This window comes from Natator depressus, chromosome 7, assembly GCF_965152275.1.
Source record: "Natator depressus isolate rNatDep1 chromosome 7, rNatDep2.hap1, whole genome shotgun sequence".
Classification (NCBI taxonomy): Eukaryota; Metazoa; Chordata; order Testudines; family Cheloniidae; genus Natator; species Natator depressus.
In genome coordinates, this window is record NC_134240.1 from 30,679,299 (window position 1) to 30,699,923 (window position 20,625).

Consider the following 20,625-nt stretch of genomic DNA (forward strand, 5'->3'; position numbering starts at 1 on the left):
GCTGATCAAAACACACAATTAAAAGAGATGCCTAGTTAATCTTGGAAGGGCTCCTGGCCTCAGTTAGACCCGGCACTGGCTGCAGGCAAAGCTGCTGCCTTGTGGATGGTACCACATCAGAGAAGGGACAATCAGAACAACTGCTCCGGAAGCCAGTGATCCGGGGTCCTCCAACACACAGGGAGCATCAAAGGTGTGAAATACCCCGGTGCTGGGGCTATTTGTGGTGCCTTGCCCAGAGCCTGGGGGTATAGGGAAATGCTTTTCTGTCTAGACAGATTTATACTCTGTCCATCCATTTGTAATATCTATCTGTCCATCCCCATATACTCCCCTCTATCCATCTCAATCCATCTCCCCTCCATATTCCTATATCCATCTAACCATCCCCATACATACACACTGTTAAGAACTGACAGATGCATGCCTGAGTGTTCAGAGAGCCTGCAACAATAGCTCCCAGGGGTGCGAACAAGGCATGGGGGCTGGAGCTACAGCAGCCTAGGTCCTGACAGCACCAACCACCCTTTCCTTGTCCTTAACAATGAGAACAAAGAGCATTTCCCCCAGCTCTCCTTGCTTCTAATCCTCCTGCACCTTTCCCTTTGCCAGTTTCCAGATTGGGGGTGGGCGGCTAATCAGAGTTTATTCCACCAGGACTGAGAATTTGAGCCAGGGGTTGAAATAACTTAATTACCCTAAACTGCTCATCTGGTTGCACAATGTAACTGGATTGATTTTGCATGTGGTTTATATATATATATTGTTCTCCTTCATCCCAGTTGCCAGCTGCATTTAATATTTTAATTCCCTAAGCTTCTTTAGACTAGGGTAAACAGGAGAGGTGTGTATGACCAGGCCTTGTGGGGGTGTTTGGGATGGGAAAGTTCTGGCACTCCTTTGTGAGCTTCAAAAAGTTTAGGGCTCTACAGGAGGACTGGGAGTCAGGACTCCTGAGTTCAATCCCCAGCTTTGGGAAGGGAGTGGGGTCTAGTGGTTAGAGCAGGGTGTCTGGGAGTCAGGACCCCTGGGTTCTATCCCAGCTATGCTAGAGCTGAAGTGGTAGCTAGCCCTTCTGTTCTTCGCAGCGGCAGGTGTCACAGAGATTTCCTAAACTCCCCGCTGTGCAAGCAGACATCTACACACACAGACTCTGCATGTAACTTCCCCCACCAAACACTCTACTGATATCCCCTCCCTACACACACACACCATGCAGCTCAGCTTGAGGAAGCATGCAAAGCCAAGCCCTGTGTCACAGGGGGCTTTGGCAGTTAGATGCCTCTTCCCCCTCCCCTTCCCACCTCCCCTCCCATCCACTCAAACCACAGATATTCCCATTCCAGCCAGGCTTGCTTTGATGCACAGAGGTCTATTTAAATGTAAATGGCCATAGGCCCAGCAAAGAGAGATCTGGACTCGTTCGGAGCCCTTGGATGCTGTCAGCGGCAACTGGATGGAAAGAGTGAGGAGCTTTGTGGTCTAATGGGACTCCTGGGTTCTACTCCTGCTTTGCCAGTGCCCTGCTAGGTGACCTTGGGCAAGTTCCTTCCTTTCTCTGGGCCTTTGTTTCCCCTCCCACTTGTCTGCTCAGACTGTGAGCTCTTCAAGGGAGGGTCTGGCTCTGACTCTTTCTCTATGCAGTGCTTGGCATGATGGGGGCCTTGATTTCAATCGGGGTCTGTGTAGTGCCTGGCACAATGGGGGCCTGATCTCGGTCAGGGTCTGTGTAGCGCCCAGCATGAACAGTCCAGTAGATCGCAGCTAGCTGGAAAGCATCAGAGTGGGATGTAATAGACAATTTTTAGACAGAACAGTTTGCTGTTGGAAAACACAGTTTGGTTAAAATGGAAACATGTTGTGGGAACATGTCAATTTTGACAAATTTATTGTCAGGAAGAAGTCAGAACGAATCATTTTGACTTTCTCATTTCGTTCTCAGACGGTAAATCATTCCGTTTCCACTGGGTCCTCTCGATTTTTTTTGACTTTTCTATGAATTCTGACATTTTGAAATTTTTTTTGTTCCAAAGCAGAAATTTTCCAGAGAAGGAAAATCCCACCAAAAAAGTTTGATTCGGTTCCATTGAATTGTTTTCTTTTGATCATGTGGAAAAATTTCATTTTGAGAAGGAGAAAACGTTTTTTTCCACGTGATCTTTTGATGCATTTTAGTTTGCCTTTGCTGTGATAGGAGATGAGATTTACCTTCTCGAAATGAACCGATTTGACATTATAAAAAGGAAGAGATGCAGTGGAATTTTCCTTTTTTCTAGATTTGATCCAAGATCTAACGTAGGGGTATTTGGGTGAAACTGAATTACCTGTGGTATACAGGTGGTCAGACTAGATGATCAGACCCTTCTGGCCTTAAACTCTATGAAATCTCTCAGTCTCTTGGACCCTAGCCTGGCGCACAAGACAGCGTCCCTGTTTCACGGCCCTCGCCCCAACCGCCCACCCCCCTGACAGCAAGGTAGGTTCTTTGCAGCCTGTGAAGCATCCATCCCTCTTCCCCCCAGCCTTCTAACCATGCTAGGCATCTCCAGCGCTGCCAATAACATATCCTGCAAAGAGGCTCTGCATTAAAAAGCTGGTGACTGACATGGCAGGGGGAGTAGCTGTGTTAAAAAATGGCCCCTTTAGTTCTCCCCTCCCCCACCCCGTGGGCTGTCTGATTCAGCTGACACAAAGGAGCACTTGGCTCCTGTTAACGCCACGGAGCGTGTGCAGGCATGGCAGGGCAAGCTGGTGGGTCAGCTCCATCCCCTCCCTGCATGGGATCTCCATTCATAGTGCCCAGGCAGGAGGCATCAAGGACTCAGCGGGAGTAGGGGGCAGACCCGGAAGGGGGTTTGGCAGGACCAATGGACGAGTGTGGGGGGAGCATTTTATGAGAGCAGGAGTTATGCATCTGGGAGGAATTAATGCAGGTCGTCTGTGCAGCCTCCTTGGAGCATACAGCTGCAAATCACTCAAAGATGCAGGGCCAGAATGAAGGTCAGGACTCCTGGGTTCTAAGCTCAGCTCTGGGAGGAGAGGGGGTTCTAGTGATTAGAGAAGGGAGTCAGGACTCCTGGGTTCTAAGCTCAGCTCTGGGAGGAGAGGGGGTTCTAGTGATTAGAGAAGGGAGTCAGAACTCCTGGGTTCTGCCCCTGTGCTGGGAGGTCTAGCCTGGAATGGTGGCAACTGCAGTTTCCGTTCTTTCTTTTGGTGAATTCCTCATCTCATGTCATTCGGTACTGGTTCCTCCTCTCTGGGGCTGCAGGGGTTGGGCCAAGACCAGGCGACGGGGGACTGGTGCTGATAGCAGTTCCCCAGGCCTGGGCAAGGGTATGTGTCAATGGAAGGGGCAGATACTGGACAAAGACGGGGACTCCCTGGTGTCGCTCTTGCCAATATTTTGTGGGTTCTGGTTCCTCCCAACTCTCTCCTCTTGTTCTCCACTCCCCACCCCCAGATCAGAGGACAGAACCCAATAGCCCTGACTCCCAGACTGCCTGTTCTAACCACTAGACATCACTTCCCTCACAGAGCAGGGGACAGAACCCAGGAGTCCTGACTCCCAGCCCCCCCGTTCTAACCACTAGACCCCACTCCCTACCAGATCAGGGGACAGAACCCAGGAGGCCGAACTCCTATCCACCCTCTGATCTAATCACTAGACTCCGCTAGCCTTCCAGAACGGAGACTAGAACCCAGGTGTCCTGAAGACCCTTTACCACTAGCCCCTGGAACAGAGAGTACGGACTGTGCTGCTCATGAGGAAAGCAGGCTGTGGCTTAGATCGGGGCAGAAAACTTTCCAGGAGTAATAACAACAGCAATTAATAGTTATGCTCATTAAAATACTTGCTAATTAATCCCCTTGATATTCACATGCGGCCTTGTTAGCCTCCTGCTTCAGAGTGAGCAAGTGACTCACCAAAGAGAGTTGGGGATAGAACCCAGGAGTCCGGACTCCCAAACCCCCCAGCCTCAACCCTCTAGATTTCACTCCCCTCCCCCGCAGCTGGGGACAGAACCAAGGAGTCCTGACTTCCAGCCCCCGTGTAACCACTAGACACCACTCCCTGGCCACCTTCTCCTTAGCCCCCATATTTCTTACACGATGCCCGACAGCAGTGGCATCAGACAGCCCCCCTCTTACAGTACCAGTTATTCTCCATAAAGCACATATCTTATCATAGCAAGGCCTGTATGGGAGCTGTTATTGCAAGGGGAATGGCCTCTTCTATTTGTATCTATCCAGGCTATTCTGGTCCCTTATCTAAGGCATCACGGGGCAAAGCACTCAGGAGAGGAACAGGAGTTATAGAAACCAGCCTCCTGTTCTATTGGAGAGAGATGCTCACCCCTGATTTACTTACTTCTCTATTTATTTGCCTAGTGCAGCTTTTATGGAGTGTTAATATGCCGGGAAAAGAGCCCTGGGTCTAATCCATCCACATGGGGCTGTAATAAATTCCCTCCCCCAACCTGTGGGGAAGGGGCTACGTGTCCTGGCTCCCAGTCCTCCCCAGAGCCCTCACTCTCAGCCTCTCCCCCCACCCCCAAACTTTAACCACTATCCTCTCCTCCCAGAGCTGAGAATAGAACCCAGAAGTCCTGGCTCTGAGCCCCCAGTACTCTAACCATTGGACTCCACTCCCACCCAGAGCTGGCATAGAATCAAAAATAGGTCTAGTGGTTAGAGAAGTGGGGGCTGAGTCATGACTCCTTGGTTCTATTCCCAACTCTGGGAGGGGACTGAGGTCAAATGGTTAGAATGAGGAGGACTGGGGGTCGGGGCTCCTGGGTTCTATTCCCAGCTCCATTGGAGTGGGGGACTTGGAGCCAGGACTGCTGAGTTCTGTTCTCGTCTCCTGCCACAGCAAGTCCCTTCCTCTCTGTGCGTCACTCTCCCCCGCCTTCCCCCCATAACAGGGATAAGAATATTTTCCTTCCTGCCCCTGGATGAATTTATTTGTCCCAGACTCTGGGAGCTCAGGGAACTGAATCCTATTGCTCTTTTGTCCAACGAACCAAGCAGTGACTGAACTTCCCTGCTCCTCAAACCAGCTGGGGAAAAATACATCAGCCAGTCTTGTCCTCACATCTCATCTGCATGATTTGTGAAGCAGGAGAGGATGCCTAGAGCAAGCTGCATTCGGTTCCTGAGTGTCCCGCAGGGGCTTGGCAGCCACAGCACCCGGCATAATCTTCCCCTTGCGTGAATCGCCAAGGGCTGGTGTTATGGGGAAAGCTTGGCTAAAAAAAAGGCATCAGCTCTCTGGCCCATGCAGCACGGTACCCTGGCAGGGTGGCTGGCAGGAAAGATGGGTGGCATGTTTTGGCCAAAACATTTTTGGGGCAATAAATGCAGATTTGGTGACACCGACATGTTTGGTGGATTTTGGTGGCGTTGTGGGATTGTTCGTTTTGATCCCCCCAAAAAACATTGACACACTTTGATTTTCCAGTTCAAAATGACTGCGTTTCAACGTGTCCTTTCATCTTATTTTTTAAATCCCCAAATGTCAAAAAATGGTGGAAATCAAGGTGATTTTTTTCCAATTTTTTGGTTTGCTGAAAATTTTCATTTTCAGTCTGAGCTGAAATAACTTTTCCCCGTGGTTTTTTGAAGTAGCCAACACATCAAAATATGCATTCCATGCTCAGCTGTAGCTGGCAGTGGGGATGGAACCAGGGATCTCTCTTAATAGGGTCCCAAGCCTCTGCAGCCTGAGCTAAAAGATCTAAAGCTGTAGGAGGCTCAGCAACCTCTGTATGTGGCTCCCTGCTACCACTAGAGGGCGACAGAATGAACGGGTGAGGCTTACACTTGCCCCTCCCCCTTCCTCCTTAGGAACCATACCCCAGTTAATGGCCCGGATCCTGTGAATTTGATGCCCCTGCAGCAGTTGCTGCTCCGTTTCATTCCTACTGCTGCCACCGCTCTCGGCATCATGACGTCGTTGCCATTAAGCAGCCTGGCTCTAAAGACAGTTGCAGAGGGGCTGGGATAAGGGAGTCGACTGCCTGGATTGCAAACTCAGATTAGTAGGGGACAGGGCCGGCTCTGGGCACCAGCAAACCAAGCACGTGCTTGGGGCACTTTTCAAGGGGCGGCACTCTGGACCCTTTTTTTTTTTTTTTTTTTGCTTCGGTGGCATTCTGCTTGGGGCGACAAAAAACCTAGAGCCAGCCCTGGTAGGGGACTGGCTGCTCAGAGGGGTGGGGAATGGGGCCTTTCCCATCCAGGGGGTGCCAGCTCCCATCCATACCTAAGTGTCTGAAATGTGTTCCCTTCCAGCACCAGTGTGACGCATGCAATGAGTTGGCTGGGACTCATCTGACAAATTACCACCCCACTAAAATAACACCATTGCAGCCAGCATCCTCAGCCATTTTAGCTAGCTAATAAGATTCCAGGATTGTCACCGTGTGTCACAAACCCTAGAATGTCTGCTGAGTCAGTGTGACCTGATAGAAAGAGCTCCAAGCATTGGTTAGAGCTCTCTTTGTTCAGAATGTCACCAAGGTCAATTATTCCTGAGATTCGCGGTCTGTTACCGTCGTCCAGTTTGTATGTTCTCGGCCATCTTTGGCTTTTTTACATACACGACTACACAAATTCACCTGTGCAACAGCCCGGGCGTTCAGCTCCTAGTTATTTAATACTTGTGTGATGGTAGCGCCCAGAAGCCCCAGCCAGGGATCAGGACCCCATTGTGCTAGGTGCTGTACAGACACAGAAGAAAAGACAATCAGGTGCTAAGCATTAAATGGCCCATACAAACCGAGTTCCCTTCTCATCTAACATCCTTAGAATTATGGCAGAATGAGCACCAGCGCTGTGTATGCATAAAAAATCTGTTCTAGGCAAATCTTTGGTTCTCAGGATTCCTTGAGGGAGCACCCAAGGGGTTAACTCATCCTCATCTCTTCCCTGTTTATATGGGATTGTAATCAGCCTTCAGAAACCTACTGTCTCCTCCACGCTTTACAATTCCCGCTCCTATCCGCACGCCCCACTGCATTATTATGAACACAATGGCCCCGCGTCGCAGAAATAAATTATTTTCCCTGTGTCTTTAACTGCCTGATTATTTTTCTGATGTGCCAATCTGCTGAATTTAATCCAATCAGACTGGCATAATCTCCTGTGACTGTGTCAATAGGCTTGTTCCTTAAGTATTAGGGTTAATGGGGAGGAGGCATTTCTATATGTTCATTATTACTATTTTTGCTATCCTTAAAAAATATTAACCAACACCCAAAATAAAGAGAGACACGTTCCCACAGTGCAGTAATTATTAACTGCTGATTTTAGCTGATGCGTACACCTGATCAGTAGTGAGCATGATCAATTTATCTTACCTAGATGGACCCTGTTAATTAGCACCTCAAAACATTTAGCATCCACAACATACCATTGTGCCAGGTGCTGCCCAGACCCTGACTGAGATCAGGGCCCCCATTGTGCCAGGTACTGCTCAGACCCCAACCAAGATCACAGCCCCAGTTGTGCTGTGTGCTGCCCAGATACACAGTGAGAGATAGTCCCTGCCCCACACAGCTCACAGTCTAAATAGACAAATGAAGGATTATTCTCCCCATTTTACAGATGGAAAAACCAAGGGCCAGAGAAGGGAAATGGAGTCTGTGGTAGATCAGGGAATTGATTCCACATTTCTTAGCGCCTAGCCTAGTGCCCTAGCCATTGGGAAATCCTTCTTTTGGCTGAACTAAACGGTTGGGGGTCAGACTAAACCAGCCACTCAGTGATGGGGGGTTCAGGTAAACACCTCCCTAGTGGCTGGTTATTCCATAATTGACCACTAAGGGGTTTCTTATAGCTGGTTCTAGCTTCTGTTGCAGATGGGATACCTGAGTAGATGGGCCCCATTGTTCCACTGTGGTGCCAGGATTCCTATAAAGTACAGAGCAGTCTGAAATGGACATGCTCATCTTATCTGTACTGCTGAGCAATGATGATTCATTGAGATGGCAGGATAGATCCTTAGATAGATGGAGGAGGATTATGTCTGGTGAGAGAGAGATTGTGTGATACATATAACCCCTTTTGGGGCTGGCCAGAGCTGGGGATAGGATCCAGGTGTCCTGACTCCCAGCCTACCACTCTCTCCTCTAACCACTACACCACACTCCCCTCCGAAAGCAAAGGACAGAACCCAGTACTTTCAGCCTCCCTCTCTAAACCACTAGACCCTGCTCTCTTCCCTGAACTGGGAACAGAATGCAGGCCAGAGACTTGAGAGACAAACTAGAAGGACACAGCAAGCCGGTCCATTGTCAGAAACCTAGCGATTTCTCTGCTGCCCAGGCTTTCTTGGACTGCTACTGCTGGGGTGTTCATTAATGTAAGGACCATGTGTAATGAAGTAAGTGAGAGTTAAAGAGCCCATGATCTCCATGCTGGGCACTTGTGGGGTTTTTTATCTGCCTGATTTCCATTGAGATAATTCGCCCTCCTGGCCTTTCTCTCTGGCACGCGGCTGTTCCCTTTAAAAACACAATATATATCTCTAGCCCTTCCCAATTGGATGTTTCATGCCTCATATGCCATAACAGTTAGTCAATTTCCACCCAGGATTAGAAATCTATTTTTATTTGCAGTGGAATGGGGTGTGTGTGTGTGTATGGGTGTATTATTTTCATATTGTATTTTATTTATTTATACTGAGCCCCCTATTGTTAACGCTCTCGTTCACTTGGCATTAGTTATGGTGTTTTCCCCGCACCCAATGGCTGTAATATACCAAGGATATAGATTTTACGGTTTATTTATTTTTTTCTTCTTAGACAAGCTAAAGCGATTGTTTGTGGACGGGGGAAATAATCACCAGCTATTCAGTGCTCCCCCTTCCTTATCCTTTCCCCTAGCCCACTGCTGTCAGAGATTTGGGGAAGGAAATCAGTCTCAGGTTTGGAGTCAGCAAGAGAGGAAGGCACAGATATATGGGGGAGGGCTTGAAAATACGATGTGGGAGGTTTTGCTATCATTTTGTTCTGCTGTAGCATGAGATCAGAAGATTGAAAAGGTCCGGTGGATAGGGGGACTGCACGAAGATATATGCCATGTGGCATCTATTTCTGGCTCTGCTGGGTGACCTGGGGGAAGTGGAATCCGTTCCCCGTGTCTCAGTTTCCCCTCCCACCCTTTGACTATTTAGACTGTCCACTGTTTGAGCTGGGGATTGTGTCTGGGCCCTCAGCCTGTTGGGGTTTGTGCAGTGGCCCCCCTCAGTGGATCCTCAGCTGGTGCAAATTGGCAGCGCTCCACTGGAGTCAGGGGGGCCAGATCCCCACCTACTGTAAATCAGCGTCGCTCCATTGGAATCAATGGCCAGATCTTCAGCTGGTGTAAACTGACGCTGCCCCATTAGAGTCAGTAGGTCAGATCCCCAGCCAGTATAAATACACCTGTTTGCATCAGCTGAGAATCCTTCTCCAGCACTGTAAAAGGCGCCTATTACAGCAAATGAGGCTATAATTCATATTCAAACTAGTGGGGACACCATCCATGGTCCTGCCACTAACCCCTGGCTGCGTAATTTGATTGTAAATTTTCTAATTGCATCAGTTGAGCCAATCCAGTGTCTTGGATGTTCAAGAATTGATCTTTTAAAAAGCTGTTGAAAAATTGGAGAGAGTGCAGAGAAGAGCCACAGAAATGATGAGAGCTGGAGAAAATGCTCTTACTGGGAGAGATGTAAGAACAGGAGCAGCAGAAGCTCCTTAAAAGTGGCTTGGCTCTGCCCCTTCACCCTGAGACCCTGCCCCTGTGCCAACCCTTGCCTCCGCCCTTGCGCTGCCCATACCCCTGAGGCCCCGCCCTCGCACCACTCCTTCCCCTCAAGATCCCCCTCCTGCTCCACTCTCTCCTCTCTGCTTCTCCTGTTGCTCACCCTTACGGCCAGTAAAAAGCTTTTACATGATCTTACTTTTAAAAGTGATAGGGGCCCCCCTGCCCCAATCCTGGCGCCCCTGCATAAGAAGTTCAATCTGTTTAGCTTCTCAGAAGGAAGACTGAAAGAGGGCTTGACTCTGGAGCGTTTGTACCTTCACAAGGAGAATATATCAGTCCTAAAGCGTGCTTTAACCTAATGGAGAAGGCAGAACACGGACCTAAGGCTGGAGGTGAAGGCAGACATATTCCAGTTAGAAATAAGTCATCGGTTTCTCCTGAGGAGAGTGATTATCCATTGGAACAAACTCCCAAGAGAAGGGATGGATTCTCCATCTGACTGGATGCCTCCCTGGAAGTTGATTCAATCAAACACAGGTTTTTGGGCTCAGTACAGGGGTAATTTGGTGAAATTCTGCAGCCTCTGCTGTACAGGAAGAAATCAGACCAGATGATCTAATGGTCCCTTCTGGCCTTGAAAAATCAGTGACTCAAGATCCCCTGGCTTTCTTTGTGACTCTTTAGTGATGCAAATCATCCTCCCTGACACTAAACTTTGTGGGAGCTGGAGTGTTTTTTAATTAAAAGCTGCAAACCTTCTATGGTTGCACGTATGCTGACCAGACTTTAATACATTTCCCTGTGTAGCCCTAGTGGCTCAGGAGAGCCCATTCCAGTGTGATGCATCCATTTAATCCTCGATTCTAAGGCTAGAAGAGAGCACTGTGATCATCTGGTTTGACCTTCTGTATAACACAGGCTATAAGACTGCCCTGAAATAATGCCTGACCTAGAGCACCTCTTTTAGAAAAACAGCCAATATTGATTTCAGAATTGCCCATGATGGAGGAAAAAAGAGGGAGAAATTATTATTATTTTATTTGCAATTAAATCCACAATTTAGGGGTGTTCTCTTTTTTGCAGCACCTGCTGCAAATTCTCCTCAGAAAACTGGCTTGGTTTTTAACCACTTTGTTACGACCCAACATAGGCATGTTGATCAGAAGCCAGGCTCCTAGATGCACCTCCGAAGCTCGTGCAGAAGGATAAAAGAAGCATCAGAGCTATCAAAGATGAAGGTAAAAACTCCTTCTCAGGGCAGATGGGAAAATGCAATTTCTGTTCCACAGGAAATCCCAACATTGTGAAGGATTTTTTCATTCCAAATCAGTGAAAAGCCAAAATTTTAAAGTTTCCCATGAAAAGCAAGGGCCAAATTATGTTGATCAGGGACCATTGAAACATTTTGTTTTGAAAAGAAATGGTTGGACATTCTCAATAAGGTAAAAATGGATCATTTCCCTTTGATTCATTTTCTTTCCATTTTTCTATGCTATTAAACTATTAAATGTAACAGATGTACTATAGATAATATATACATGACATATCTACATATTATACATTATTAGAAATATTTGAATAGCTTAGAAAAATGGAAACTAAACAAATCAAAACGGTGACACTGAAATGAAACATTTCCCACTGATTCCAAGGCCAGAAGGGCCGACTGTGATCAACTAGCCTGACCTCCTGTGTGACACAGGCCATAGGACTTCCCCAAAATAATTCCTAGAGCAAATCTTTTAGACAAACATTAAAATCTTGATTTTATCCTAAGTAAATTGTTCCAGTGGTTAATTACTCTCGCCATTAAAAATTGATGCTTTATTTCCAGTCTGAATTTGTGTAGCTTCAACCTCCTGCCATTGGATCATGTTAGATCTGTCTCTGCTAGATTTGTTCCCCATGTTGACATTTAGAGGTTGTAATCTAGATTGCCCTTTAACCTTCTCTCTTTTAAACTAAATAGACTGAGCTCTTTGAGTGTATCACTATAAGGCATGGTTTCTAATCTTTAATCATTCTCATGGCTCTTCTCTGAACCCTCTCCAATTTATCAACATCCTTCTTGCATTCTGGGCACAGATTCATCCTGCCTCAGCCCTGGGGATGGACTAGGTGACTTCTTGAGGCCCCTTCCAGTCCTGCATTGCTATGATTCTAGGATATTTTTCGACATCATCAAAATGAGAAAATCAAGACGGTCCATGATGACTTTCTCCCTTTGAAAGTATCATTAGAATCAAAACGTTCCCATGATGCCACATTTTTTGATGGAAACCTCTTTGGATTAAACTTCCTTGACCAGTTCCACTCATGGATTTGTAGATTTCACAGAGCCATAGAGTTTAAGGACCTTTAGATCATCTAGTTTGACCTTGTGCACATCTCAGGCCATTACATTTCACCCAGTTACCCCTGTACTCAGCCCAGTACCATAATACTCTAAACACTGTTCCCAAATGGTTTTGCATGCATCATAGGAGCTACACCAATTTCCATGCCTAGCAGTGCTGCTAGGGGCTGTAATAGGCTCACTGCATGAGGAGGAATGAAGACTTCCTACTCCCGGGTTCTATTTTGTCTTGCCAGAGGCAAACTGCATACCAATGTGCCTCTTCTCTAAGCAAAGCAGCCCTTTCCTCACCCCCTCCCACACCAGTTGTGGAACCTAAGACAAAGGCTGCTGTTTGGGGGAATTAAAGCTATGTAAGATCCCACATTGATTACAGATGTGCTGGTTTTTCAAACAAATTCGCTGGGTGTAACTGTGGTTGCTGGAAGAGGTGGATTAGCGGTTAGGGCAAGGCGTGGGTGGGAGCCAGGACTCCTGGGATCTATCCCTGCCGGTGGGAAGGGCGTGGGTATAATTAACAGAGCAGCATTGCGAATCTTCAGGATTTATTCCTGAATCTCATGATTTTTGGCATTTTCCTTAAAGTCATGGGATTCTTGGGGTTCTTTTTTTTAAAAAGGTATATAATGTAAATAAACAAACTGCACTCCAAAGATACCAGACACAACATCACTGATTTCTCCCTTCCAAGTAGGGTGACCAGACAGCAAGTATGAAAAATCGGGACGGGGGTAATATGAGCCTCTATAAGAAAAAGACCCCAAAATCAGCACTGTCTGTATAAAATCGGGACATCTGATCACCCTACTTCCAAGAGCTAGGGATAGAACCCAGGAGTCCTGATTCCCAGCCCCCTTTCTCTAACCACTAGACACTACTTTCCTTCAGAGCTGGGGAAAGAACCCAGGAGTCCTGGCTCCCATCTTCACGCACAGAGGCTTACTCCCACTTCTCTGTGCCACTCATTTACATATGGATTCCGCTTCCTGTAATTTAACTTTTTAGTTTGTTCTGATTGCAGGGTAATTTTTAATGTGTTTCTCTGCCAGGCAATTTGTTCAATATCCCCCAAGACTCCACAGTGTTCAGATTTGCAGCTTTTTATTGCGAGTCGGTTTAAATTAAACGCGTTGCCGGGATCCCGATGTGGATTGTAATTGTAATTTGTTTCTGCGCCCTGCCCCTCCCCCAGCTGCAAAGGTTCAGCATGCCATCTCTCCATGACCCAGTATGGAAAGCACATGCATGACTTTCTATGCCCCAGTGCCACCGATACAGTGGGAGTCTGCAAATGGGTGATGTGTGCTTTAAAATAATTGGCACAGCTCTGCCTGTGTCCCTCAATCCTGCCCTGCACCCCCGTGTTATCCCAGCCCTGGGCTCCCCCTAGCTCTGCCTGTGCCCCTCAATCCTGACCTGCACCCCCTGCTATCCCAGCCCTGGGCTCTCCCCAGGTCTGCCTGCACCCCTCAATCCTGCCATGTACCCCCCTGCTATCCCAGCCCTGGGCTCCCTCCTGTGCCACACACACAAACTCCCAACATAGCATGTAGGTTTTACGGACAGATTTACAGATGTCAAGATTCAGAAAATAAGGGAGTAGGCTAGAACTGACTTGCTGGGTGACCTTGGGCAAACCGCTTCCTCACTTGGTGCCTCTGTTTCCCTTCCCGCCCCTTGTCTGTTCCGATTGAGAGTTCTCCAAGGCAGGGACTGTCACTCTGTTTCCGTGCAGCACCTGGTGCAATTGGGGCTTGGTCTCGGCCAGGGTCTGTGCAGCACCTGGCAGGACGGATGGAGACCTCTAGCTGGTACCATAACAATAAGGCTGGTTCCTAACGTGCAATCCAATCACTCCCATAGCCTCCAATGCTAAGAGTAGCTTCTCCTGGAGGAAATCAGGACATTAGACCATCAAATTGCTGGCTAGCCTGTAGCTGCATCGCTGGATTAGGGACGAAGGACAGGATTCAGTTAGCACAGAGCCAGCTGCCTCTGGGGAATGGAAAAGCCTCTTCTCAAGGATATTGATCTGAGAATGAACTAGGGAGCAGACAGCTGGGGCTCTGAGCTGGCCAAGATTGCCTGTGGGGATGGGGACAGGCTGGCTCTAGCTACTGAAATTAACAAGGGGGGAGCAAAGGAACCCTGGAAGTGGGGCTTGAGGAAAGGATGCAAAGGCTTAGAAATCACTTCTAAAATCATGGGGGGCTGTCCTGAAGGAGTCTGGGGTCCTGGAGGGGAGTGGGGGCAGGGGAGTTACAGTGGGCGGGGCGGGGGGGTCGAGTCAGGGCTCCTGGGTTCTGTTCTTGAGGAGGGGAAGGGAGTGGGCCTGCGCCAGCTCATCATACTTGGAAGTGGCTGGGCAGAGTTCAAACGGTTGTAAATCAATAGCAATTCTGAGGACAAATAAAAGTGAGTTAAAGGGCTCTGGGTGCCCCTCCCTCCGACCTTGGTGAGGATGTGTCAGCGCCAGCTGAATCACAAACCCGGCAGCCATGGGGGGGCTAGGGGGAGCCACTCTCCTCCACAGACCTGGGGATAGGACGCAGCAGTTTCAGCCTCTTCTGCTCTACACACTAGACCCCACCCTCCCCAGAGCTGGGACTAGAACCCAGGAGTCCTGGCTGCTCCCCAACCCACATGCATACAGAGAAATTGAAGGAGCATGGTTAGGAACCCTTATGTGATGCAGCAGCTTAAATACTTAACTGAGTATCACTCCAGCGCCTCAGCCCCTGCTGTCTGATCCCAGCCCTGAGCTCCCCTCCCCTCACAGCCATCCCAAAGCTCCTCAGTCCCAACACACAGACCTCCTGCTCCAGACACTAGCATGCCCTCCCTACCGCCGGGTGTGCCATTGTGAATCCGTGCAATGCCCATGCTCTGCATCAGCCAGGGCCTCCTGACAGCTGGCTGCCACTCTCCAAGTCACTGTTGTTGCAGGGGCCCAGCCCCACAGGGAGAGCCCCGGGGCCCAGCTGTTTCAGTACTGTCTGTGAGCATGAACATCAGGCCACAACACAAGGGCCTGGAGCAGCCGAGCAACCTTCAGCAGCCAGCCCACTCCATGCATGGGCATGCCACAGATAATGAGGTACAGGGGGACCCCCAGGTAGGGGGGTGGGAATGGGGATAGACGGCTGGGTAGAGTGGGGTGTATATGTAGGTCATGTTGGGTCCATAGTGCTTTCCTTCTCTGACTCCGTTTTCTAACCAAAGATCGGATGTTTTAATAACCCCCTTTTGAACTGTATCCCCCCAACCCCCCCCCCAATTAATGAAGCCAACAGGTTCAACTCACGTTTGGGTGCTCCGGGGTCCCAGCCAGCAGTGCGGGCTCTGTGGTCCTCCTGCTCAGGATGCCTGGGTCTGTGGCAGGTGAGGGGGTGAGGAGCAGCAGCACGACATAGCCTGGCTCCAGGGAGAGGGTAAGCTGGGGGCGACAGCAGCTGGGCAAGCCATGTAATGGGTGGATCTCACGGGCTCAGCTGGACGGGCTGTCTGGGCTGGTAACTGTAGAGGGAGGGAAAGGGTTAATCTGGGTATAGCATCAATATTAGCAGCAGTCTCAGTGCGGTAGCAGCTTTCCTACAGCAGCCCTCAAACAGCCTAACAAGGGAGATCTGTCCTCCCTGTTTTATAGCGCGGGATGCTGAGGCAGAGGGACCAGACTTGCGCAGGATAGAACCCAGGAGTCCGGAATCCCTACTCCCACCTGCTGTAACCACTAGACCCCACTCCCCTTTCAGAGCTGGGAATAGGACCCAGGAGTCCTGACTCTAAATCTGGCTGCTCTAACCCCCTAGACCCAACTCCCTTTCCAAGGCTGGGACTAGAACCCCTAGTCTTGATGTCTCTGTTGTCATACACACCCCTCTATCTACCCACTTACCCTGGCTTCCGGGAAGCAGAGAGAGGCAGCCCAAAACAGGGGATGCAGACTCCGGAGGGGTAGCTGAGCTCAGAGCTGTCTGACCATGCTCCCTGCAGTGCCAGCGCAGGTACCACTCCGTGTGCCACCCAGGACCCTCCCCACTGACCTCCTTCTGAGGGAATTCCTGGGGTCTCACCATGCAGATGCTTTGTGATGAGTGTGACCCCCCTCCTGCAGAGGGTTGTGATCGAGACCCCCAGTCTGGGGCACTCTGCTGTACTCAGTGCCCCACAGCACCTTGTGCCTCGGGATGCTGGCTTCCCCCTCCGCCCCTGCCAGGGGCTGGTGTGCACAGCGGGAGCTCGGAGCCATTGTCCAGGGCGGCTGTGCTCTGGCAGCAGGGGGAGGCTGGGGCTGATGCGAACAGTGCCCTGTGCCACTGGCCGCCTGTGTGGAGCCCTGTGCTCTGCGGCATTGAGTTCAGGACACGCATTGGTTTCTGATGGAGGCGAGGGGCACGATGACAATTAGCAGCCGCATGGGGAGGGGGCCTCTGGTTGGAGGCGCCATTGGGAGCTGCAGCGAGAACTTGCAGAGCACTGGAGGGGCATTTTCCCTCCGTCTCCTTTCCCCCGGCCGGCTCTTTGGCTATCCTCGCCAACTGCCCCCTGTAAATCAGTTGCGATGCAAGGGAACCAGCGTGTGCTTTGGATCCTTTTATCCAGTGCCCTGTGACAGGCAGCTGGGGGCCTCTCAAGTCCTGCAGTCATTTGCCACACGGGGTGGGAACCGAAGAGGAGTGAGTGTCATGATTGCAGTAGATTGTAGCCGGGGTCGGGAGGTGGGGCTGCAGTGCAGCTGGGGTAAATAAAAGATGAGAACAAGAGAAATGCACGTGCCATTTTTTGCAGGGATGTCAAACAGGGAGGACGAATAGAAAATTGGGCCCTGTTCAGGTGTGTGTGTGTATGTATTTGCAGATGTACGGCTGTATGCATACATGTGTGCCTCCATCTGCATATGTGTTTGCATACGCATGTATCTGTGCATATGTGTATTTGCAGACATGTGTGTGCATGCATTTACATACACGTGTGCATGCATTTGCATATGTGTGTACATGTATGGGGGTGTGTATTTGCATACTTACCTGTGTGATCATGCACATACCAGTGTCTATGCATATCTCTATCCGTGCCCTCCCACATGCCTTTAATTTATATACCAAATCTATCTGCAGTCACCCTCAGTGCGCCCTGGGCAGCCTCCTTAGCTTGCTTGCTAACTGCAGTTTGACAGCTAACCCACTGTCTCCCTCCTTCAGCGTCCCGCTGAGCTTGCTGTCTCAGAGCTGGGATGGGCCCGGGAGTTGAGGGGACTGGCTGCACTGTCTGTAATAATTGCATTGTTAGGCCAACGAGATTCCTCGTTCAGCTGTCTAATCCTGTGCCTTTATTAAACCTGATTGCCGGCTCGACAGCTGTGGGGGAATGAGATGGCGTGTCAGCAGCAGAGTCGGGTGCCCACAAGTTGGCATGCGTGAGCCGAAAGACTTATCGCCTCAAGAGAAGGGGAGAAATTGGCACACGCTGACCTCTGCCCCCCGCCAATAGCAGCCCCAGATACCCTCCCCGCCCACAGGGCAGATTCTATTCCCCACACTGTTGGAGGAGAAATTTGAGCATTGCTTTTCTCCCTCCAGGAGCATATGATTCATCCTCAAGCCTTTCAGAATTCAGGAGATCGGCAGAGAAATCAGGAGATCTTTTAATAAAAAGTGTAACCAGTGCTGGGGTTCGCTGTAACTCAGCTTCTGGATTTCCTGCAGCCTTTTAGGGTTTCCCAATTTTCCCAGCATGTCCTAAGCTAGAAAACATGACTCTCTTGTCATCACATGACTCTAAGAGAGGGTGATTTAAGTGGAAATGATGAATGTCGCAGTAGACTCTTGGGAGGTGGGCGACGCTGTGAGATTTGTCTGGATTCTTAAAATGAGGTAGCACTGCTCTTGTGCACCATTTTAAGGCCAAATTCTGCTCGTGTTGAGACCAGTGTAAATCAGGGTGAGTCACTGAACTGGCCTCAGTTATGTAGAAGCAGGGCTCGCTCTGTCTAGATCACTTAAGGTGGCTTCCATGTTGAATTTGATCTCTAGGGCTGAGAGTTTGTTTGTAATAGCAGAATTATGGAACAGATCCCCAGCTGGTGTACAGTGGCATTGCCCTAGCATGTAAAAGAGCTATGGCTTCATTGGAGTCAGCTGGACCAAAACCCCAGCTGATGTAAATCAGTGTCACTACATTGGAATCTAAATGGGACTGGTACTTTGGGGTGGTCTGCAGCAATTGTTTATACAGGGATCCCTTGCCTGGTGCTGAGATGAAGCTGCCCCTGGGGTGGAATGAAAGGCAGATCTTGTATCCAAGTGGAACTGCAGGAGGAGTTTAAGAAATGGCCAAAGCTGAAACTGGAGCCTAAAATTGAGTTTAACACCACAAATCTTGGGGAAAGTGCCCTGGGATCTCCCTCCCTCCCCTCCTACACACCCATTCATCCACCTACCAGCATAAAGTACAGGACTGTTCAGCTTAGAAAGGAGACCAATTTGATGGGACAAGGTACAAGTCTGTACAATACTGACCAGTCTAGAGAAGGAACTTCTGGTCTCCCTGTCTCACAAGGGGAGTTTCCATGAATTTGGAGGGTGGCCATGTCTAAAGTGATCAAAGGAAATGCTTTGTTCACTTGACATGTAATAGCAGGTGGAACTCACTGCCACTGGATGTTGTTGAAGCCAAGAATTTAACAAGCTCCAAAGAGGGGTTGGATGTTGGTATGGATAATGAGAATATCCAAAGCTAAAGCAGCGGATCTAACAAAGATTTCAGATGGGAGATAAATTCTTGTGCTTCATGGTTTAAATCAGTCTCTGACTAATTAGAGGTTAGGATTGGGCCTTTATGGGGGATAGATTACCCCTCATCTGCCTGTTGGGTTATCACATGTTCTTCTTTTATTGGCCACTACTGGAAATGGGTTATAGGAACAAATGGACCAGTGTGTGGTAATTCTTATGGTGGACACAGTTCTCAGAAAGCAGCCAGCTCTAAGCAGAACCCTTCCCCCATGGACACCTGCTGTGATGAACACACACAGGGAAGGTTTTGTGGAGTTGATCTCAAATCTCGAGCTGGGTGAATAACTATTTTTTGGTTCGCTAGTAATTCTGAAAAATCACGGGGGGGGTGGGAAATTGGTTTCAGGTCAAACAAGATGGTTTGTTTCTAATGTTTTAAAACATTTTTTTGATCAGATGGAAGGAAATTTCAAAACAGTCATTGGGAATTGAAAAATGGAAACTTTCAATTACTTGGGAGTTTTCTGACTGAAACAATTGGGTGACATCACCGCAAATTCCCAAAACATTTCAGTCGACCCCAAATCTGCATTTTTGCGCTGGAAAAAAAGTTTCAGTTAACAAATTTCAGCCACCACCACAAGCCAGTGCTCTCTGCCTGCTTACATCTCGACAGATTGGCCTGTGCCCCGTCTCACACACCACCGGGGTCCCCCTCTTGCTGCAAGGACCCATTGGCACTTGAACCCAGGACAGAGGTGGGAGCCAGGACTCCTGGCGTCAACGCAAGGAAGAAACAGAGCCCTCTTCTCATTAGCATTGAATCTCTCCTCCTTGGGCTGGCCCAGGTGGGGGAGGGGTGAGGGGGTGTTTGCTTCGGTGGCTAACTGGAACATGAGCTTTCCTCGGATAGAGGGGAGGTGCAGGGAGGAGGAGATAGATCAGCGTGAAGGAAGGGCAAAGCGGTAGCAAAGTCAGTGTATGCGGCATCAATTTCGGCTGACAGCTAGCAATTACGGCAGGTGATAGCCAGATTACTCCAAATGCATTTATTACAGGGCCCGGGGAGCACAGGGGACTTATTTACTGGCAAATCCATACTCATTACAGGGCTTTGGCCTTGGCTGGCCGCAGAATTGCTCAAGTGAAACAAATAATTATCAAAGTCCTTCCACGGCCCAGTGCTCGGGGGTGGGGAAGGTGGGGAGCAGGGTAGTGGCGTCTATTTTTTCTTTTCTATATTCCAGCCTACCTACCTTTCTTCTATATTCTCATCTATCTGTTTGTCTATGTGTGTATCCATCCATCTTCTATCCCCATGCACATCTATCTTTCTATCCTCCCCCCACCTTCCTCATAACGTAAGCTACAGCAAACTAGGGTCACTTTACTTCTACGTACAGCATCCTCACTGGATATACTGTACTTTAACTTATGGGCTTTAACATCCCGCTTTATTGACTTTTTCTTAAATTTCCTACAGTGTCCCCTGTAGACTAGCCTATTGTGTGGACACATTTATATCACAACCAATGTGATCAGGCAGTGCAGCCTAGTGGATAGAGCACTGGACTGGGACTCAGGTGACCTGGGTTCTGTCCCAGCTCTGCCCCTGGCCTGCCGGGTAAATGTGGGTGTGTCTCTTTCCTGCTCTTTTCCCTTCTGTAAAATGGAGCTCATGATCCTGACCTGCCTTGAGAGCTAGGAATGAAGAGAGCTAGGGATTGTGATCAATGTGGACTTGTGTGTAGACAAAAATTGTTCCTCTATACCACTATGGAT

The 20,625-nt window shown here is 49.1% G+C and overlaps 2 protein-coding genes across 4 annotated transcripts in view; one reads left to right on the forward strand and one right to left on the reverse strand.

The window, feature by feature from the left end:
* MACROD1 (mono-ADP ribosylhydrolase 1) overlaps positions 1-20,625 on the forward strand; it is a 182,268-nt gene that overhangs the window by 71,138 nt on the left and 90,505 nt on the right. The window lies entirely within an intron of this gene.
* Positions 1-20,625, reverse strand: part of FLRT1 (fibronectin leucine rich transmembrane protein 1) — an 84,576-nt gene that overhangs the window by 30,376 nt on the left and 33,575 nt on the right. Inside the window, exon 2 of the mRNA XM_074959743.1 lies at positions 15,414-15,625. The gene's annotated coding sequence lies outside the window, so the exon portion shown is untranslated. The remainder of the gene's footprint in view (positions 1-15,413; positions 15,626-20,625) is intronic.